Source organism: Apostichopus japonicus, chromosome 13, assembly GCF_037975245.1.
Source record: "Apostichopus japonicus isolate 1M-3 chromosome 13, ASM3797524v1, whole genome shotgun sequence".
Lineage (NCBI taxonomy): Eukaryota > Metazoa > Echinodermata > Holothuroidea > Aspidochirotida > Stichopodidae > Apostichopus > Apostichopus japonicus.
The window spans coordinates 855756-880098 of NC_092573.1; the positions used below are offsets into that span (position 1 = coordinate 855756).

The 24343-nt window shown below is 35.6% G+C and overlaps 1 protein-coding gene across 6 annotated transcripts in view; it reads right to left on the bottom strand.

The window, feature by feature from the left end:
- Nucleotides 1-10047: 10047 nt before the first annotated feature.
- LOC139978281 (S phase cyclin A-associated protein in the endoplasmic reticulum-like) overlaps nucleotides 10048-24343 on the bottom strand; it is a 77186-nt gene continuing 62890 nt past the window's right edge. For all 6 annotated transcript variants that reach the window (XM_071988339.1, XM_071988341.1, XM_071988335.1 and 3 more), the window contains one exon: nucleotides 10048-16551. The gene's annotated coding sequence lies outside the window, so the exon portion shown is untranslated. The remainder of the gene's footprint in view (nucleotides 16552-24343) is intronic.

Consider the following 24343-nt stretch of genomic DNA (forward strand, 5'->3'; position numbering starts at 1 on the left):
AGAAGGCCTAACCTCAGGTAAAAAAAACTTGCCTTTCAGGCTTTACAGTAGAAGCCGTATGAAAAGTGGAAATGCTAAAAGACACCGTTTGTTGAAGAAAAAGTATCACTAAAGCTTACTGAGTTGACAATTATATTGTGTGTGTAAAAGTTCGAGGAAAAAGCATTGACAATTCACTTCAAAACTAATATCATAATAAAAATAATAACAATGCTTTCACAGTTCTTTTCAGCATCTTAAGATGAAAGTTTTAAAGGCTAACCATATTTTTCTGGGGAAAAAAATGACATAAAACTCAAAGGTTTTTACTATTCTTTTTTGATCAGCCATCTCGCAAACTAACCTATGAGCCTTCTTTGAAAATTTATATCAGTTCTACAAATATACGGTGGAATGAGCAACCAATCTGAAGAGACAGAATATTTAAAAAAAAAACTGTTTAGATCATTTATTTCTGTATTCTCCTTTTTTTCTGCTTTTCTATTTTCATTATATATATTTTGTTAGTTTTTGTTTTTGTTTTTTGCCGTAAGGAACAGCTGTTCAACCCCTCCTGGCTTTTTTTGCTTCTTGCATTCACGCAGCCTCGACTTGAACGAATATAAATCAGAACAACGGGCGCCCTCGCCATTTCACTTCCGGTTATAATCCGTCAAAAAGCAACATGTCACATCCGGTTTAATGCAAGAAAGGACAAAATTTGTAAGACAGTCTTAATCAATCCAATTTTGGCTAAAATATGAGACGGAAATTAAATAAAAGTATAAATGAGAAGTTTATTATAGCGTAACTAAAGGGCAATTATCAAAATAGAAAGTTTAAGTTTAAAGAGAAAAGACAGTTTTTAAATACGATATCGTTAGTTGTTTAAGCATACCGAAGATAGAGTAACCCCATCAATGTGACCTATATGAAACGAAGACAAGTTTAAATTTAACAGAGAAAATATGAGTTTTATATTTTCCCCTTCTTTTTCATAATGCAGTTAAATGTGTAAAAATAATTAAAATATGGACAACATTTTCAGTATAGTCAGCGTAAATAAAAATATTTATGTTATATTTGTTAAAATAAAATGAATCACAAAAAAAAAGCACATAACGATAGCTTTTTGTTCTTTTACTTTCACAATAAATTTGACTCAATTTAAGTTAATTTGTAAGATCAACAAAAGCGGAATTTATAAGACGGCGGTACATCATAATAAACATGTGTTCTTTACAAATAAATTTCATTTCATTTCAAGTTAAAAGAATACCATAGTATATAAAATCAACTCCAAGAGTCACGCTAAAACGAACTTTATATGCAACGTAAAAATGGGTGTGCGAAAAAGATTATACCCTGTTTACTAAATAAGTATACTACAGAAGTAGATGAAAATTAAATTAATTAAAACTGTTTTACAGTGACAAAGGCACCTTCAAAAGGAGAATGTACACATCACGATTAGCAAAATGAACAAATAAATGGTAAACTAAAATTAATAGAAAAACGTGGAGCTAATTTCAAAATTCGTAGAGTAGAATCTATGTGATGTGTTAGTACGCATGCGCAAGTTCTATATGATGTCATCTTTGGATACGCTGATGTTACTTGCTTTATTGAAGATTCAACGAGGTATAAAACATTTAAACAAAATATTTGAAATATCAGATCAAATTACTTAAGTTATTTAATCTCCTGCGTTTTCTCTCCTCTCTCCTTTTTTATCTCTACCGTTTTCTATTTCTCTCTCTTTCTCTTTACCCTTTTGGAAGATGCGCTAGCATTTCTTATAAGCATCTTAATTGATTTTCTTCTAATGCAAATAACCATCGGATCATCTCTGTTTCCTACCCAAAAATCTACAGGATCATAAAACTGCCAATTAATAAGACTGACAGGATCCTTGAGAAAAGAATTAGCTAGTACTTGGACATTCCTTACAAATCTTCTCATCCGGCAACTTATGAATGAAACAAAATGCATAAATTTTCTGCTTTTCGTCTGCTTGTAAGGTGTCTCAAGTATCAGCACCAAGCGAATCATAGTTAGGTCACATTTAATTCAATACGGTTCCACTTCAAATATAGACATCTAAAACCATGTTCTCGGTAGTATTATTTTTGCTTCTTCTTTTTCCCTCTCTCTATCTCTCATTTTAATTCTTATCTTCCCCTTTCTTTTCCGTATTTTTTAAGAAGATAAGAGGTTTTAGGAGCAGAATGGTTTTGTCGACATGTTGGCTACATACTGAAGTATCTTGTAATTAAATCACGATGACAGATATCAAACTCTTCATACGCAGGCGCAGAACATCATGACGCCAATATCGGTAGTAACTTGAGATATGATGTAAAGTATCGCCTTGTGCGGAATAAAATTGCAGCGAATGGTGAGAGCAAAGTTGGTATATTACCCCTATGGTGAGATTGAAGGGGGGGGGGGAACGGTCATCGCCGGTGTAAAAAGACCGCGGTTTCTTTTTAAACTGAGCAAAAGCAAACATTGCTTAATTGAAAAGCCGATGTGATGTAGCAATGTGTGTGTGAGAATGGAAAGACATCGACGAGGATGGGGAGTGGAGGGGTGTGGATGAGGGGTACATGTTAACTTCGATTCCAAACATCAATAAATTAGGTGTAAATAATCATGATATTTTAATCGTTGCGCTAGATATTATTAACGGTCCTCGATTACGTATTTACCTTTTATGAGATTTCATAATTCGCCAAAATTTATTTACGCCAGACACAGTAAAATAATGGTCTATGCTTGTAATCAGCTTTTGTTTATAAATGATCGTAGGTGACCTATTCTCTCTTCAATCAGCGACAAAGAATAAATAAACAGACAGCCGTTATTTTAGTGACATGTTCGTGCTTATACTCCGTTTATTAATTCGCATAAGAAAACTTTTCAGCATTGAAATAAGTCATCCTATATTTTCATTTTAAATTGCACGCCTGTAAATAAAGAAGAAGAAAATAACGGTTTACATCGTCATTGAGAAAGTTGAAATCTATCATTACTCTATATTAAAATATATGAGATGTGTATTACCTTTAAATCATCTTAACGATATGCCGCCAACACGTGCCTGAAAAGTATTACCAAGAAAATAAAAATAAAAGTATTGCAACCAGTCATAACTCAGAATCACATTGAATCTGAATCGAAATGAATAAGTCAACATTTTCTTAACCTCGTTTTAAAGATACCAGTGAATCGAGTGAATGAGGTAGACCCTAACTCGATTGCATGATAGCCGTATATTAGGTTGTGGTTTGACCTCCCAAACCCCCTCCTCACCCCGTCCCCGCCACTAACCTTTCTCTGCTAAATCGGGTGTCTCCTCCCTTTGCGCAATTTACAACGTTATCACCCGCAACCCCCACCCACCCTCCCCCCACACCCTCTCTCAAGCAGAATGACTCAATTCGACATTAACATAGAACGACTGTAGTATATGTGGAACACACCCCCTCCCTACCCTCTCCTACCCCCTCCCTACCCTCTCCTACCCCCTCCCTACCCTCTCCTCCCACCTCGCTTTCCTCCTCCCAAGTGTCCTAAATAGCGAACGCTGATTGCAAGGCCTTATGTAATGACACTTTCAATAGTCGAAACGATATTTGATTCTTCCTCTTCTTCTTTTTCTTGTCTTCATTATTTGGTATTAATTTAGTCGATTTAGCCGCCACACTGTAAAAGAATGAATATCAATTTACTAACAGATACGGACGGAGCTGATAGTGGGCCCTAGGTGACATTTCCAAGCAGATTGCGTTGATGATATTATTGTTATACCATTCCATGCTATTCATCAGTTATAGTTAAACGTAAGTGTTCAATATAAGAAGTTTTGGTTCCAAATACTATTTTAGAAACCGTCGAACATTTTTTTTATGAAATTCCTGATTCTTTATCATTAATAGTAATTTGAAGAATATGGGCTTAACATGTTACAGAAATCGGATGAAATCATCCTACTTTGATGTTTCTTTTTTTAATTGTTTTGTTTGATTGTTGTTGTTTTTTACTATGTGATCTTCTTTTCTTTTCTTTTTAGAAAATGTAGGACTGTCTCTGAATTTCATCAAGTGCAAACTAATTTAAGTTATATTCGGTACCTTTTGTGCTGGCAATATGAAGTTCAAAGAAAAGCCACCGCTTGTTATTGTACCGCAGAGCTATTAGAATAAAACTTGCGGAATCATTGGAAAAGGAAGTATAAAGAATAAAGAATAAAGTAAAAGAATATTAATCGATCAATTAAATATGATTTAATCAATAAAATTGTTTATCTATGACGTTTCTACCCTTCTGTTCCAGGTCGTATATATATATATATATATAGACATATATATATATATATATATATAGATATATATATATATATATATATATATATATATATATATATATATATATATATATATATATATATATATATATATATATATATAAACCATACATATAATTCTCAATTGAAAGATGCTTAGATGGTAATCTTTATAGCCTATCGGTATTTTTTGGATGTATTTATATGATCGCTTTCTACCCCTGAAGGATGTGAATATGCCTTTTTTAGTGTATAGGTATTGCGATATACAGAGTTCAATCCACTCTGTGTGTCTATCTCTCTCTTGCAGAAAATAAATTGTAGTGAAAACGAAGATTTTTATGAGTATTTTACACCTTTGCCAGGCTTTCACAATAAGGTCCCGAGGAAATGATGGCAGTTTTTTTTTTATCTTCAATTTAAGATCTTCGGAGAAAGTGAACAATCTTTGAAACCGGCTGATAAAAATCCCACAAAATTAAGAAGGAAAAGTGCAGATTAAAAGGAATCGATGAAATACCACCGGATATGGCAAAATTGGTCCCCTAATTATATCATGAAGGAAGTTAAAGTTAAACTCGTATAGGATTGTCGCCAGCCATTTTAATGAAAAGCACGATGTTAGGATCCCTAGATTCGGTTTCTTAGAGAATTTATTTCATCGACGTGTATAAGGTATCAGCTTCTATATAAACATCAAAAGATGATCAGGCTGGAGTATATAAAGAACAAAACAAACTCGTCCGTGAGATCATTCGAATGGAGTGCATGGAAATGGTCAGATTGCAAGAACAGAATATGCTAGAAAATATAGAAGCTTTCAGGCTTGTAATAATTTTTATATATATGGATTTATATGGATATATATATATGAGGATATATATATATATATATTTATTTATATAAAATTATATCCCCTGTGGCTCATATTGGTAGCATATGGTATCTTTTGTAATCATTTTTCGAAGATTTTTTTTGTACACAGCTAAACATTCAGCTAAACACATTTCATTAATTTATCTTGTCAGTCTGCCCATGTAGATGTATGCAGTTTTAGCAATTGGCGATTATTAAACAACATTTCAAAGAACTGGAGAAACGAGCTCCGACAGTACCGAGAATGAAATACTCATATTATAACGAGGTACTCTCGAATGAGTTAGTGGTCTTTCTGATATTAAGGTAAGTCCTTTCGTGTAGTTTCTTTCAACCGAAAACAACCGGTAGAGGCTTCTTCAATATGTATGGCACTGTGTAATCCACGTTACACTCAAAAAGTACTTTTTAAGTATACTATAACGTATACCGCTGTTTAATAGAGGTCGCTACAACCGAACTGATTTCAGAGATCATGCAGCTCGACTGTACCGGTCTCTGACGGCAGCTCTCAACTGACAAATAACAGAGCAACACAACGAATGTTGGTATCCTGCCAAAAACGATCGGTATCCTGCCAAAAAGAAGAAACAAACAACAAAACAGCAGGATGGAAGAAGGTGTCTAATGGGTAATCATGAAGGGTGTAGCATTGAAGGTGAAGTAAGGGGGTCGGTGGGCTACTTACGAAGTGTCAATTTTTAACCGCCCTCTTCTTCTCAAAAACTGAAATGAAAAATTATTAACTCATGGTATACCCTGCGACACCATTATCCATACCTCCCTGCCCCTTCCTCCTCCGCATTCTCTCAATGTGGACAATTTCAGAGTTAATAATTGCTTTATCTGAAATAATCATAAGGGACATATTATGGGTATAAATCGGAGGCGGAGTGAGGTCTTCGAAGGTACAGCTTGATTAAATATGTTCAGATACCATAAAGAGAAAGATATGCGGTACGTGGAAACGTATCTATATTATTCAGTCATTTCTTAGTTACTTTAGTCCACATTAATAACACCAGTATCTACAAAACTAGGACAAACAATTTCAACGGGTTGGTTAATGCAGAATATAGCATTACATGTTAGATTTGTGGGACACCAAATAATGAGAGGGTATCCAATTGATTGTGAACTTTACATGGCTTGGTCAGCGTGACGGTCCAACGAATATGAACTTATGAGGGGAAGGGGGTTGGAATAACTGACATTTTTACCTGATACATACAATTGCATCTAGCTTGGTCAACGTATTTTTCTCGACAAACACCTTTGATTTTAGTCTGAGTGGACATTAATCGCATATGACTTTACGTTCTCGACAGGTTGGAGACTTTTCCTTACAGACGACAAGATCTCATTTATTTATTATATTCATATTTATATTATATTCATATTTCATATATATATATATATATACGAAACATTTTAAGTTAACAAATGCATGATATATCCGCAAAATTCTTTCTCAAAATATATTTTTGTTTTTCCTTCGACTGATTTGGAGAAAATTTAGGGCTGTCAATTCCTGTTTGATTAATCAAGATTCATGAATGTTTTTTTGTGAACAATTGGATATTTGTCACTGTATTGTCTGTCTGCTGTTACACAGTAAAAAGGTTTCTTGATTTGACTTTATATTTGTTTCATATTCTGATTCATTCGACGGTATTTCAGTAAAATATATTTATATCAATATTTCTTGCTTGATCATGACATTCTTAAGTGATTTTTTTTTTCTATTGCCCGTTGTCAACTAGGTTTACTTATGCGCACCCGAAGATAGTTAATTAACGGATTTTTAATGACTCAATTATTACGATAATTAAGATTACAATCGATTCTGATGAGCAAATCTCCCAGCTGGATATTTTAGTTGATAATTCATATGTATGCAAGTTCTATAAGGACAACATATTTTCTTGTATATAGCTATATATAGTAGCGGTTTCAGTGTGTTTTTCTTTTCATTTTTCTGTTCCTTTTGGTCGTGTAATTTATTCCTTGCACGAAGAAGCTGGCCAGAGAAGAAGTAGATTTGTCGAATAGACTGCCGACTGTACCTAAACCTGTTTTCAAACGTTCTCCGCGTAAACCTATTAGATTGGCAAACTTTGGGCTATGCCTTAAACAAGTGTCTCTTTAAGTCCTAATCTGCGTACCTGAATTGCAGTGACACCTCTGAAAGCCTCTACTTTAGCAAGAAATGGAGAATGTGGAATTAGCGAAAAAGAAGGCAAAATCGAGTAAAAACGTCGCCGTTAGGTTTTTTCTCTTCTTAATGGAATGTTTTCCTTCAAGGGGACGAGGCTACATCGCTTCAACGGCAAATTTCCTTTCATAACACCCTATCGTACTTTTAACGATGGATTTGGGTACTACAGTGCTATTCCATGTGTAAGATTTATAAAATGGTTCCAAACCGATGCTCTCTGTTTTCAACATGTTTTTTTCAAATATACCGACTCAAAAAGGTGGAAAATCTTTCACTTCTCTTTCTAAAAAGTTCGTGGAGGGCGTGAAAGCCACCTTAAAGTATTTAATGGGTAAAGACGCCGCAAAATTCAGTCGAGTGGAATACAAGCGAGGTACGGTTTCACTTGAAACTTGTCATGTAAATAAATTGCTATCATAAGTAATCAGAATAAAATGTAAATAGTAAATAAAATTCAAAAAGTTTGGTTTCTTTTATTCTTTTAAGAGACTTGATTTTTTTTGAGGGGGACTTTTATATAGTGTTTTTTGTTTTTGTTTTTTTGATCTATGATGAGTAATTTTATATTTTAAAAAAAAAACTCTAATTCTACCTTGTTTGAATGCCCAGGGGCCGAATAACATCTTATAAGATATTGAAAGCTTTTGATAACAAATTTTCATCTAAAAGGATGTTTTAAAAAAAAAGGAAAGAACATACAAATACAAGAGTTAAGATGAGAAGGGAAGGGAATGAAGAAGGAAGATGCATTAAAGGCTTTTAGTGAATCAGAAAACAACAAGTGGCTCTCTCTGAAAAGAACCACCCCGACAACGAATGGGATGGTTTTAAGCGAATTGCTTTAACTAATTAAGCTTAAACAGTAGTCAACTAGTAGAAACAAAATTATAATCATTGCATGAGAGAGACCCTTTTTATTATACATGTTTAACATTTTTTTGTCAACACATGGCGCCTGCCTGCAACTTGACACACACAAAAGAAAACAAAAACAGAAAACTGATGAGGAGGTTGTGGATGGATTATGTAAACAGGAGAGAGACGGGGAGGGCGGGGGGGGGGGGGGAGAGACAAAGAAGAACAATAAACACCATAAGTGAGGTGTTTAAAAAAAAGTTGGAGGAAGAAAATAGGAGGATTGTGAAGGGGGGGGGGGGTGCGTTGTCATATAGTCTCAAAGCTCATGTGTACGGCTGACTTTAATTTCAAGTGAAATGAAGCTTAGAAAAGTTTAATAAATCATCTGCTGGAATGACCCCACCCCCAACCACCCGTCCTTCGTATTGTCAGTATTATGGCCACCATACTGTCTTGCTTTTTGTCAATAATACCCATGTATATGAAATGAACAAAAATAGTCAGTTTATGGTCAAATTTTCATGCCGCTCATTACCGTCAATAGAGCATTTTGCCTCACCATTACACTGGATCGTCTAATTCCAAATGGTTAGCTTTCTGGCATGCTGATGCTTATCCGGGCATTTTATACCCATTCCACGCTCCCTTCATCGAAAAGTGAAAACTTGTCGATAGCAAAGAAATGTTCTTGGGTAAGAGACATAATGCTGGTTTTTAATATAATTATTGACTGTTGAATATTCAGATGTACGGCTTAGGTATTGCACACTTTCATTTCGAAATTACAACTATATGGAATTTTGGGAGTTGCCATTTTTTGATCTTTTAAGAACAACTTAAATTTTGATAAACCTTATACGAACCCTCCGCTTTTACCCCCCCCCCCCAAACAAACTCTTCTGCATACACTATTGTCTTAAGCACTGAATTTTTATCACTGGCACGGTTTAATTAAAGATAAAAGAAGCCATAAGGCAATAACTTGGGATTGATAAACGATCTCCAACCGGACAATACACATCATAGTAAGAAAAAGAAAATTTCTACAAAATGAAATATTATTTGTATATGTTAGATATTGTGACAAATGCGTACTAACGTTTCTAGAACATCAACGCAGTACTTTTTCTCTTCAAATTATATGTCCGTTGATTTAAAAAAAAAAAAACATTGAGTCGCCTGCAATCTGTGTTATGTAGCCTTGTAATTGTTAAGAACGTTAATTTTATGCTCTAATTATATTCTTATCGGTGTATATATCGAACACAGTGATTTCAGTGTCGAATTACGGTGTATGTACAGGTATGTATGTCTGTCCAGCAAAAGCCTCCTCCGTATTTGAAAACGTCAAAACCCATTACCGCCAACAGCTCACAGAAAGATCGTACAGAAAACTGCACAGCACTGTAAATATCTGGGGTGGGGGGGGGGGGAGCTGACAAAGAGAGGAAAACTCGTGACGGAGGGGTCAATAATGAAAGAGCGAGTATTTTATATTTGTGTTTTGAATTTGTGTCATTTGACGTTGCATGTTAGCGTATTATAATTTTATCAACCGCAGCGGCGGACCGGAGCTCAATTGCTACCGATCAGGGACCCAAGGAAACAAAGGTGCATCAATACCGAGCCGGTACGCTGGAGAGACGTATTCGGCCCGGGCCGTACATCATACCGTCACGGCCCACAAGCAATAATTCATTTTATTGCATAGACTTGGTAGAAAAAAATGGAACGTCAAAAAGGCATAAAATGAATACATAACACTCTGTTTCATTTTGCTTTTTTTATTCTCAAAAGAGAGGGCATTTATGAAGTCAATATATTTCAAGTTACAGTAATATATTTTTACATGTTAACTCTGCAACAACAAAACCTTGCTTTCAAATTTTCACAGAAATGACGTAAAAAGAAGGAAAATATTAAAGGAATAGATAAACGGTTATTCCAGAGTTTTGTTTGAACCAAAAAACGGATAGAATAGAATACAAGTCTAGAAATATTGCAAGACACTTGTACGAAAGCACGCCACCTACAAGAAATATACATATAGAAACATGAAATATGTCCACACTTAACCGAGGGACTTTCTGTCGACCGACACATCTCTCTTCACTATTTAATCCAATCCCACCTCATCTGCCTACAAACTTCCAATACATAGGTGGTTAGTTAAGACTATGTGTCAGTCTGAAAAGGCAACCTGCCCCCCCCCCCCACACCACACACCCCCTTACCCAAAATATGCAAAGGGAATTGCGCATGATCAAATCAGACAATTGAAACGTCTCAGAAAGTGATGTAAGGAATCGGCATTAAATTACGTAATACCGTTTGAGCCTATGGTGACCATTCTTGACTTTTGGTACATATCTAGATGACCTTTAAGCCCCCCCCCCCCCCTGTTATGAGAGGCTGTAGTCATGACGACAATTGACCAATTATGATACAAGTCTTCAATCAGTTAATTTTTATATTATATAAAGTGTCCATGGAAAGTTACTTGTAAAACAAATGTGACTCTCTTTGTACTTTGACAACACTGAAGAAAGCAAAAAGAGAGAGATAGGGAGCGAGAAAAATAGGTCCGTTTTAAGTTTAGTTAAACAAGACTTACTGTACCCTGAGAAGGCTTACACTTGGTAAAATAACTGACAATACAGACAGATATGTACACTGAAAATAAATATGGAAAAGTATTTTCTAAATAAGAATGAAAAAAAAAAAAAGATGATAATCTAGAGCCTCCATCTACAGTATTAACTTCTATTAAACATACAATCAATAATTGTACATTAATCATTGGTTATGAGCAGTAGGACACTATGCATATTCATTAATAGTAATGATATATGAGTAATAATACAAAAATTAAATACAATAACATTAATAATACATAGCTCTTGTGTACACTTAACAATTTCTGTCTCACGAGTTCATATACTTCTTGAATTATCATAAGACTTCCACGAATAAGGCAGGTGAGCAAAGAGTGTGTAACAGACAGACAGACAGACAGAGGAGGGGGCAGGGTAGGGGAAGGACACAAATATTTCACAGCATCAAAGAAAATAATAATTGGTTTCCCAATGAGACATCTGATACTTTCAAAATAAGTTGCTTAATTGTCACATCATAGCCAGAATTACATCAAACAAATTTAACATTAAGATATAGCATATTGTCATTTTGGCTGGAGAAGGGATGGGGAGGGGGGGGGGAGGGGGATAGAATATACTCCATTGATGAGTTAATAAGTGGCTTAGTTTTAGTAAGTTCTTTTGGGTAACCATTGATTTATTTACATTCACAAAGAACTAACACATCAGATCCCCCTTGTTTTGCAAACACAATTGCAGCTTGTTAATAATCGTCAAAAAGGGCTATTTTTGTGGAAGAGCACCTGACCACTAATCGAAAAAAAAACAGTTTTAGTTATTTCTCAGATTTAAAATAAACTTAATTTAAATACCAAATTTCAAGATCTCCTAAAATAATATCACAGATCATTGACTGCAAAAGTGCACTTTTCCAAATAGCAATGAAGTCTTGGATTGAAAGATTAAAGTACTATGGTTTTTTTAATCTTAACCCAGTTTTTGTAGTGGAAAAAGAAAAACTTAATCTCAGATAATTGCAATCTATAGATACTTTTAGCAAACATACAACTTGCAGAAAAGAAAAATGAAGCAAAGCTTTTAAAATATAATCAATCTAAAAGGAATCACTAAAGAGTAAAAACTTTACAAACAAGGAAACACTCTTTTTATCTTACAAAGAAAGTAACATAAAATGGTGGGAATGTTTCATCATCAATAACTTCATCATTGCCGATGACGACAAGAAGAGACATCTGGTAACCCTTGACAGCAGATATAATTAACGAAAGTACAACGGTTTTCTCATTGAAGGATAGCTAGGCGGTAAACCTGTGATCAATTATTAAGGAATGAGTTACCACAACTTGCTGACTAGCCATGAGATGGTGAGCAACCCCCCGCGCCCCCCCCCCGATCCCCTTCAAAAAACATACAAAAGCAGAATTCCTGCTTATACACCTGTTTCTATGATTTCCAATAAAGACATGGTTAGCTCCAGGGTAGGCCAGTATCCTCACCTTGCAGAAAGCAGGATTCCTGCTTGCACATGACTGTTTCTATGGCTACTGCTATATAAATGGCTGGCTTCAGGGTAGGCCAGTATCCTCACCTTGCAGAAAGCAGGATTCCCACTTAATACATGTGAACTACTCTAGTTTGATTTATAACCTACTTCACCGACCTCTACCGACAGCTTCTTGTCATGAAAAGTATTTAGAGGTGAAATGCATGAAGAAAAACTCATCCAATTTAACTTGTGTTCCCATACCCCCCTCCCTCCCTCCCTCCCCCCTCCCCCCATATACAATTACTACTAATACACCATATAAAAAATATAGAAAAAAACAGCTTCAAATGTTATCTTACTTTATCATCTTCCAAGAAATATATTTAGCAAGTGAAAGTATCAGTTGGGGTCTTCCAACAAATACTCTAAAAGTTAAAAAAAAAAAAACATAAAGGAAGCAAAATGAAAAAAAAAAAACCCCCAAAAACACAAGAAGTCTGGCTTACAAAAATATGGCATTTTCTTTTAAACCTCACAACAAACTTCTTCGAATTTACAAGCAGTAGTAGCAGAAATCATGTATAAAAAGGCAGCAGTTAAGTGGCTTGCTTGCTAATGGATCAGGTCTTAATTTAAATCTTTCGCATATCTAAACAAGTCTACCAAGGCCTTGCAAGCTTTTAGATAATTGCGGTTTGACCTTGCACCTTAATGTATATCATGAGTTTTTGATTACCAAAAGTAACTTCATCAAAAGCTTTTCTGGTATAAAAGCCAAGTAGCTTTAATATCGATATTCTCCGTAAATGTGACTTTTCTTCCTTCCTTTTTTTTACCTCTTCATATTACAAGAGAGAGAGAAAGAGCGAGACAGAGAGACAGAGATAGAGAAAGTCGTTTTTTTATAAAAAGATACAGTATGTAGTTGGTGGGAGGAATTATCAAAGTTTGTCCTTCCTGTTAACTGTAATTCCCAGATAATCACTGGGATGGGAAAGTAAAGCCAATCAAAGTAATCTGTGTAAAGTACAGCTAGATTTACAAGTTATTACTAGTAACTATATTATGCTTCATTAACAGCAGTATTTCAAGTGGAGAACAGAACGACACAAGGTACAGGGGAGAGAACGGAAGAGGGGGGGGGGGAAAAGAAAGATAAGTAGTCTAGTTTATCAGAGATGTGCAAAAACTGTTCCTTTTATACAAGGTTAAAGTTGGTGAACATGAACTGTGTGGTCTCTCTCCACAATTACGGACAAACCTTGAGAATTGTACTAAGCCTTGTCAAGGGTACGTACAAATGGCAGGCCTGAGATATCATTGATTATTGGTCTACTTGATAGAATAGAGATAACTGTCACAAAGAACTTCCCCAAACAGTTTCAGTAAAATCTGATTCCATTTGCAAGATGACACAGATTTTAAAGTTGCCTCATGCAGGAGGTTGAAGACTTTGATCAAGTCTAAGTATCACATGTCCTTTTTTTTATTATTTTTTTTTTTAATGTTTCTCTTGATATACTTACAATGCTTATTTTCTGTAATTGGAGATGGTTTTTGCAAATGCTGAAATCTAAAGACATTTGAACCTCTTAAGAAAATTTAACGATGACATTGATTTCATCGTCGACACATGCTAACATTTTTGTCTTGAATATGCAAATAAATACAAAGAGAAATGTTAAAAGGTTTTAGATCCTACACGTAGTGGCACTATGACATTAATGATTAACAAAACACTCCACGACATGACTTTGAAACATGACTTTCAAAAACTAGGGAATCTACCAAACCAAGCAAGTTTTTTTTTTACTAGGGGGGGTTATTCTTTATAAACATTCTGTAGAATATAAGCCGAAGATTACGGTTGGGTTTATTTCTCCTTCAATGGAAACACCAAGCTAGCTGTAGCAAAATACAGGTATAACATTAATTGTAATATGCTTAACACTGACCATTCAAATAAAAAAACATTGACGGCAGCCTAGGTCATATGTCTAGGTCAAGTTCACTTTATTGAGACACTGACCTTTAAATGAGATAAAAGTTTGTCAAAGTGGCTGGATTTCATAGTCTAGCACAAATCACAACAAGTAGGTCAGCTCTGCACAGCACACAAAAGCACATAAAAAAAATTTGTTTACTAATCACTATACATTTGTAAGGACAAATGGACTTGGAAAACCCAAACATTCTTTAGTGCTGTTTATTTGTATAAAAGCTAAGGAATTTTTTTTGGTCTAATTATTAGAAGTTTTAAAATAATGGGTTAACATTAACATTTAAGTCTGAAGTTAGGAGCTGACATTACTTCTGTCTTAAAGGAGCATCCCATCCACACCTTTATTACTACATTTATAAATGGTTATATTTACAATATTATAGCCTGCTGTTACTATCTTCTTAAAATGTGTTATGAATAAACCTAGCTACAAAGTGCTTTGATTCCATCCTCCTTAATCCATAATCACTATTTAATCGATTTATAAAAAAAAAAAAAAAATCAGTGAATTTAATTTAAAAAAAAAAGAAGTCCTTCCTCCAATGTACAATCTCATTAAGGTTATTAAAATTACATCTTCATTATCCAAATTAACCTAACATCAAAATACTCGACAAAATTTGGTGAGTTAATGTTTGATTCAGTTACGATTTTACTTTGCAGATTACCAATACATATGTGATTATACATATTTTTAAGTAACTTTGTGATCACAGACTGAAGAAGGGGCTGGTATTGCTTGAACACTACCCAAACAAAATGTGTTGGTTATTGCCCTGATCTATATCCAGGTTGCACAAAATTGTATCTTTTGTGGGGTCCAGCCATTCCTCAATGTAGTACTTTTACAGTTTATTTTATTCCTTTATGTCCAATCTACATTCAAACATATAGATACCAGTTAAATTCCCAGACGGGGTAAGATTTCATCCCAAACCATCTTACCCCGCTCATGAAAGTATCGTTTCCATTTACCTTCTCCTTTACACCGACGTTACAATATGATGTAAATTGATGATTGAAACTTCCGTTTCATTCTATGTGTGATAAGACCTAGCTTATCTGTGTAACCCGAGGGAGGGGTGGCGGTAACGACTGTAAAACAGCTAGGAGAGAGGCTTAACGTCTGCAATGTACGATATGGACATAGAAATAATTTATTCATGATTTTTATTAAAACAATTTCCAATATTTTTCAATATTCAAAATGAGCGAAATCTTCAAAACAATGACAAAAAGGCATATTCTGAAACAATGGCTTCTTTCGAAATCTTCTTTGTACACCAAAACCTTACAGAGATTTGGTCTATCAAATGGGAGGATGTTGTATCACCAACAAATAAAAATAGAAATTCTGCTAAAACAAAGCACTATTTACATAATAAAAAGAAAATAGATGAAAGAAAAAAAGAAAGTGCTTTTAGAAAGAAGTGATTATTTTCTGCTTTTTTTCAAATCATTCCAGAGAAATTTAAATTCCTTGTTATCTCTGCCATTCATTATTTTCTTTTATGCGTCATAATAAACTTTCCGCTTTATATTCAACAATTTACGACTCATCAGATGAATCTATTCTAAGCATACACTTTTATAAACATCTTCTCATGTTTAAATCCAGCAAAAGTAGCTCACACATATTTGTAATTATTACTATTTAGGAACAAGTACAATAAAACAAAGTGTCTCATGCTGGACTTTTAAAAAAAAATTTGCTTCTCAAATTAATTTCAATGAAGAATGCATGGGAACTACAAAGCAACAGCTCATCTCGGCAGAGAAATTTTGAAGAGTACGAAACCGATGAGAGTGGTGACAACAATCATTTGTTTGCTTTTCTGGTTGGCATTTAGAAAGTGCAATGGTTGGGAATGACATGACCACTCAAGACTTGAGATTTTCATTTTCTACGTCTTTAACGCACGATTTGTTTACCGAGCTAATAGAGAACATTACTGAAGCAGAATGAAACCTTCGTCAGGAGTACAGTTTACTCATGCAACCAAACACTGCATTGTCTTTCACAAAAGTACTATCAACTTTCTTATCTCGGCCATTATAATGTTGCACGGATACTTCTGCTGCTGCTGGTATAATCTAGCCATTTCTACACCTTGGGTCTGTGAGTACGGTAAAGTACTATGTCCGGGACTTTGCAGTGGAGTTCTCCTGTGGAAAAGATTGACACGAGAGAGAAGGTAGCATGGTTGAATCGTAAGTAAACAGACAATGATTAAAAATGAGAACAATCAAACAGCGAAAAGTCAAGTGTTTTTAGTTATCGAGGTTATCAAAATTGCTGTCCGCAAGAAGCAAAACAATTAAAATGAGTCTCCTGTCAGGCTGTGCTGCTGTACTACATGTGAACTTTGACTTTCTGGAATGTACTTTTTATAAACCTGTTGGACTTGATGAAATACCCTGATAAATATTTTAAACATTATCAGTTAAAGGTTACTTTCATGTTATACTTTGGATACTGTCTGTTCCATGTCGTAGTCTGTCTAGAGCTCACATTTCATGTTGCAGATATAAGCGGCAATAATTTTGGTTCTCTATATAGAATTGAAAATGTTTAAACTCTGTTTATGAAAATGCTGTTTATCACATGTTTGTACTTTAATAGCGTTTTTGCCTGCCTAGTTTGCACAGCATTCGACTATGCCATAACAGATGAATGATTCCGTTTTACTCAGACTTCCCCATGATATGTAAGTTACTATATGTAAGATATTTACAAAATTTACACAAAATACCATGGGTTTCTTTCATCAAAAATGAGTGGGATTTCTGGTGAGGAAATTGAAAAAAGATATTTCTCCATGTAAACAGAGGCGGCGATCTGTTTCAAATATTGGGGGGACATTAGCTTGGGTGCAGGCGCGTAGCAACTTTCATCCCCAAAATTGTTCGCACGCTTTGTTATATTTACTATATGGTTACTGGTTGCTACAGCCCTATTTTCCTTTTTTATCGGCAAACCAAATTTCATTACGGATGCGGTCTAGCTAATTCATTTCGAAAAAAAAGTAAAAACTACTTTTTGGTGATATTTAGTAACAAATTGTGACACTGTCTTAGACAGGCGCATTGTGAGGAATTTGACAAGGGAGGGGCGAAGCTTGTAGGCAAACTATCTAAGCGTAGCGCCACCATGAGTTGGCGCGAAGCGTAAAAGAAAATTTTGGCCGAAAATGCATCCCAGATCACTGGAAATGGCACTTCCCAGGCCTTGTAAGTTGCATCTAAGCATTTTCTATTTTGAAATTACTAGCGATATCATAAAAACATACAAATAATATCCTAAAAAAAAAGCTATGCCACCAAATATTGGGGGGGATATTAGATACTATATCCCCCCACCTAAAATATTGGGGGGACATGTCCCCCTCATCCCCCCCATGATCTCCGCCCATGCATGTAAAGATATCCTGCTGGTAAATAAAAAATAAGTAGCAAGTAGTTGAGAAGACAAGGTTTAAAATATATTCATAGCATTCAAGCACAAACACGCAATCATAGCTGTTGGTTACAATGACATCATCAAGTAGCTGGCAAGACTACATCAGTTCCAATGTTTCAAATATGAATATTCATAGATCCTAGCACAATCACCACCCAGTTGGGACAATTTTTTCTATACTGTAGTGTTATGCCCCGCTTCAGAGCACTTGATTGTCAGTACGAGCAGTATGAATATCATGTTTCTATCAGATCAAGGTTAGGAACTGTTTGTACTGACAATACCAGTGCTTTGAGAGAATGATATTGGAGTACAGTTTAGAGAGGTATTAGCATCAGGAAATTGTCCCAACTGGCTGACAATCACAGCTGTTGGATAGTAACATTTGGACTACTCTATGCCTCAGCTCAGCTGACTTATAGACTTACTCTTTAAGTACTCGGCACTGGAGTAGTACTCAAGTACTTGGTAAGTTTTCAGAGTCAAAAATGCAAGTCAATTTATAAAGTATGTGTTGAACCTTTCCCTTCACTCCAGGCCCACTGAGAGACAATAACGTACATTAAACATGATTCTGAGGAGGACATTTTAAACGGTCCCACAATGAACCGATTAGAAATCTTTAATTCCCTTAGGCATCATTAAATTTGGATATTCAACAATTACGTTATCTACTTATCTTCATTAACATAGTTTAAAGGTGTTCATGTAATGAAGGCTGCTGCAAATGTCTGTCCTTATGGCACAAATCAGTGTTTGACAAAATATTCTCTTATTCATGGAGCTGCTTGGAAGTTTTGCTTTTGGAATATTTGAAGACAAATATTTAAGATGAAAAATAAAAAGAAGACCAGATAACACCACAAGCCAAAATTCACCATTTCTATACCTTTTTGACATTTTAATTTCTTCTTTGTTTTAGCTATTCTTTTCGCATAGTTGTGGTAAAACGAATTATCCACTGGAACTTATGGTACCAGAAGAGGAATATGTAGCTCCACCACTTGGCATGGCTTGCCCGCAACTTTGCCTGCATGGTACCCCCTCCCCCTCCCCCCGCCCCCGAACCTTGTATTTCACACTTTGTCAAGTGAATTTGGGCAAGGCTGCAAATTTACCGCATCCTACGACTTCCTTCTTTTAAGGCAATCACTGAATGGCTTTGAGCGAAAGCTCTGCCTTTTCCTCGACTCTCTCTTTGTTCTGAATGATACTTTTGGTTACACCTTTTTTACATTTCACGTGCTGGAATGAATTTCATGGCCAACAGCATGTATTGATTAATCCATAAATCAATCACTTCTCCTGATCGGGGTTCACTGACGGCTTTTTCTGTTTTTTGGCCGATCGATTACGGAGGAAATGCTCTCTTGCTTTGCGAGAGGCCCGTGGGGCCTAACAGAACACAGCCGGAGAAACCTTTATAAGATGTAAAAAGGCTGGGGTTTCAAATTCAGATTTGTTATATATATCTATATAATAAAAAAAGGACAAATGAGGGAATAAAAAACCAAAAGGAAGTAGAATATTAGTACCATCAAAATTGTATCTGAATGGGAGATGATATTTTTCCAATATTTATATATGGATGATATTTAATGAGTATTTTACATCCACTGGATCGGATAGCATTGCACCAATCATCACAGGATGATGGCATTCAAATATAGATATAGCAATTTTCGGGTACGACGACGCGGGTATAACAACCATGGAAGAGATTCGATCGAGACCTGAGATACTACAGGTGAATAATACAAATTGGGAGAGGTTACTCAGGACTGTACCATAAAACTGATGAATAAAATAACTGAAATAAGGCTGACTGACACTCAATCAGATTGGCAAATAATGCAGCAAGCTTGCACAGTCCTTCCCATCTCCCCAATCATTCAATGAACTATTTACATTACAAATATTGGAGACCCATCTCTTAAAGCTCTCGACGGAATCGTCTCTGCAATCAATGCCGAATCTCCGACCGATAGATATGGACACAAATCAACATCGAAAAGGATCCGAATGACCAAATGAAAGATTTTTTTTCGCGTGTTCATTACCGCATTTTCATCCGAGGTACGGCTACAGTGGCAGAGGGCTTTTTTCCTGTTTTTTTTTCTTTCTGCGCCCAAGTTGTAAGATGCAATTGATAGAGGCCAAGAGGGGGAGGTGATTATCAACACAAGTCACGCACAATTAAAACTTTGCGTCTCGGAGAGACGGTCTAGTTTAAATTTACAGCAAACTACCGGGTGATAAAATAGACGGGCCTTTAGCACATCTGTCAGGGCTATATTACAGCCGCATTAAAATGTCCTCACATGAGATCGTAAACACAGGGGTGCCTACAGGTGTCCTGTTTCACAAACACACTACAAGAGAAATGAGCCTAATGGGGATTGGTGGAGGAGCTAATAGAGATATAAACAGCTATTGGCTATCTTTGGAGTCGTGGTGTCAGCCACAAATTACACATAAACACCCATGGATACATCCAGTGTTACTTTCCATGGGTATAAGCTGGGAAAAAAAGAAAGAACAAATCTTCCATTGTGATATTACTCTTCAACTGATATTTATCCTCACTCTGGTCCTTCCCCCTCCCCCAGCCCCTCCTCAATACCTTGCCCCACCTCTTGCCTCCCGCTACACCATTAATTACTGTACATCAGTGTTACTTCAATGTATGGTAGATTAAAAAAAAGTCTTTCCTTGTGATGATATTAGAACAGATACTTATCCCCTGGTCCTTTTATATCCCTTTACCATTGATAATAGAACTCTATAATCATCAACAAATATTGATGTTGCATCTATCAGAAATGGAGTCAATCCAGTTAAATGCTGCCAGCAGCCACTGTCAGTATGTGTGTGTGTTTGGTGTGGGTGTGTGCATAGGTGGAGGGTATGTGAAGACCTCCTTATAAGATCTACAGTATAATCTAAAATCTTTTAAGTGAGAGGTACTTTTGTTGCATGTGCCACTACATCGTGAGAGACCTCCTTGATCAAATACAGTTACGAAACGGGTATTTCAAAATCAGCAATACTGTAGGTCAAAAACTGAAAGAAAAACAAAAACACCTCAAAACTCCAATAAACAACATTTCTCACAGATGATGAACCAAACGGTCCAAAAGCTTTCTCCTGATGAGAGAAAACATTTTATAATTTTCCTACGGTCCTAATGGGAGTTGAAATTCAAAAGGATGGATTTGTTCTGATAAATCTTGCAAATTTGCATGATTGTGACAATAGCCTACAGTACTGTAGCTTTCACCTATCACCCCAATGAGAACTTGTACACAGAACTGAAATTTGACCAGTAATTACAGCAGCTTAAGTTTAAAGACAATACATTTACCAAAGTGCTTCCCCTCTCCTGATATACCCTCTCTCCACCCCCCATTGTTTTCATTCTTAATTATCACCCTGTAACTCACAGTGGTAATAACTTATACCTGCCCTGAGATCCTATAAACCTCCTTATATGTGACTGCTATCTTCTAATCAACATGAGAGAGCTTTAAAGTAGCTTATAAATAGCAATTCATGCTCGTCAATTTTACCTTTGAAGCATCAGTTTTACCAGAGATAAGACTGCAACTGACCTAACTACGACACACCCCTAGAGTTTTTGATCAAACAAACATTACTGAGTGAGTAATTCATGTATTCAGTAATTCCATCCTCAGACCTAACTACCACAGGCCCCTAGAGCTTTTCATCGAACATTAATGAGTGAGTAATTCATGTATTCAGTAATTCCATCCTCAGACCTAACTACCACAGGCCCCTAGAGCTTTTCATCGAACATTAATGAGTGAGTAATTCATGTATTCAGTAATTCCATCCTCAGACCTAACTACCACAGGCCCCTAGAGCTTTTCATCGAACATTAATGAGTGAGTAATTCATGTATTCAGTAATTCCATCCTCAGACCTAACTACCACAGGCCCCTAGAGCTTTTCATCGAACATTAATGAGTGAGTAATTCATGTATTCAGTAATTCCATCCTCAGACCTAACTACCACAGGCCCCTAGAGCTTTTCATCGAACATTAATGAGTGAGTAATTCATGTATTCAGTAATTCCATCCTCAGACCTAACTACCACAGGCCCCTAGAGCTTTTCATCGAACATTAATGAGTGAGTAATTCATGTATTCAGTAATTCCATCCTCAGACCTAACTACCACAGGCCCCTAGAGCTTTTCATCGAACATTAATGAGTGAGTAATTCATGTATTCAGTAATTCCATCCTCAGACCTAACTACCACAGGCCCCTAGAGCTTTTCATCGAACATTAATGAGTGAGTAATTCATGTATTCAGTAATTCCATCCTCAGACCTAACTACCACAGGCCCCTAGAGCTTTTCATCGAACATTAATGAGTGAGTAATTCATGTATTCAGTAATTCCATCCTCAGACCTAACTACCACAGGCCCCTAGAGCTTTTCATCGAACAAACATTAATGAGTGAGTAATTCATGTATTCAGTAATTCCATCCTCAGACCTAACTACCACAGGCCCCTAGAGCTTTTCATCGAACAAACATTAATGAGTGAGTAATTCATGTATTCAGTAATTCCATCCTCAGACCTAACTACCACAGGCCCCTAGAGCTTTTCATCGAACATTAATGAGTGAGTAATTCATGTATTCAGTAATTCCATCCTCAGACCTAACTACCACAGGCCCCTAGAGCTTTTCATCGAACAAACATTAATGAGTGAGTAATTCATGTATTCAGTAATTCCATCCTCAGACCTAACTACCACAGGCCCCTAGAGCTTTTCATCGAACAAACATTAATGAGTGAGTAATTCATGTATTCAGTAATTCCATCCTCAGACCTAACTACCACAGGCCCCTAGAGCTTTTCATCGAACAAACATTAATGAGTGAGTAATTCATGTATTCAGTAATTCCATCCTCAGACTTAACTACCACACGCAGTGAGAAAATTTCATCAAACAAACATTAATGAGCAAGTGATTCATGTATTCTGTAATGCCATCCTTCAGACCTAATTACCACACGCTGCGAGAGCATTTCATCAAACAAATATTACTTAGCGAGTAATTCATGTATTCAGTAATTCCATCCTCAACCTACCTAAGACAGGCTCCTAGAGCTTTTCATCAACCAAATATTAATTAGCGAGTAATTCATGTATTCAGTAATTCCATCCTCAGACCTAACTACCACACGCCCCTAGACCTTTTCATACAACAAACATTAATGAGTGAGTAATTCATGTATTCAGTAATTCCATCCTCAGAAATTAACTACCACATGCCCCTAGACCTTTTCATCAAACAAAGATTGATGAGCGAATAATTCATGTATTCGGTAATCTTCGGTAATATTTAGTCACACCCAAAAATTTGCATAATAGGACTTACTATAAATTCACATATAGAATGGATTAGAAATTTTCCATTTTTAATTTTTTTTATTTCATTTATATATATATTTGAAATGAACCTTGGTTAGTGGAGCTGATGACCTCCTGTTCAGGGTTATGGAATTTTATTATAAAATGGCATTGAAAAATTTACAAAGTCAAGTCAAAAACTTGCTTAAAATAGTCTAACAGTAGTAACACAAAGAAAGCTACAGGTGAAAATGGCCACAGACAGCTTTAAAAAACTGTAACACATTTTGACAGGGCAAATCTATTTACACTGAATTCTTAATTTTGTGGCAATCTTTATCTTTGGCTTGCAAAACTTGTTGTCATGGTAACAAAAATTACAATCATGCCATGCTTTCTCTTGCTTCACTTTTGAATCCCTTTATAACAAAGTTTTGGGTTTGATTACTTTCTTTTAACTAAACCTAATACAGAGTATGATATTCCCAACACATACCATTTTTTTGTAGACAAAATGTTCACAAAAGCAACTTTCATTAATGAACCAGTTGAACTTCAATTACTTCAAGAACTTTAATTACATTTATAAGTTTTTCACCAAGACATGTTTTCATTGTTGTTACATAGAAATTCAGAAATTTAAAACAAGAAAGAGTAAGTTTTGAGTGTTTTCATCTTTATACTAAAAATGAAATTTGATGAGTCAATAAACTGTCCTGCTATGAGACTTATATATCACATCCTATCATATACTTAAGAAATATAAATCCCCCCCCCCCCCAAAAAAAAAGCAAGCTTACTTTAACCTAACAAAAAGGACAGTCACAGTCACATAAATGAACATCTACCAAGTCATCTTGTAGAAATATGATTTCTGGGATATCAAGTCAACCCCTGAAAATGCTTCTTTTTTGCAAGGTACATCCATCTAAATGGCCAAATCATCCAACCTATGTAGTTATTAAACTCTGGGAATCAACCCAGATAGAGGTCAGAGTATTGCCTTTAAGGCAAATGGCTATTAAGCGTTATAGACTTTATTATCCAATTTGAGCAAGATTGTTAATTGGGTTTGAAAGGTTCATCTGGTAGGCCAGAGCGTATGCCCTTTAG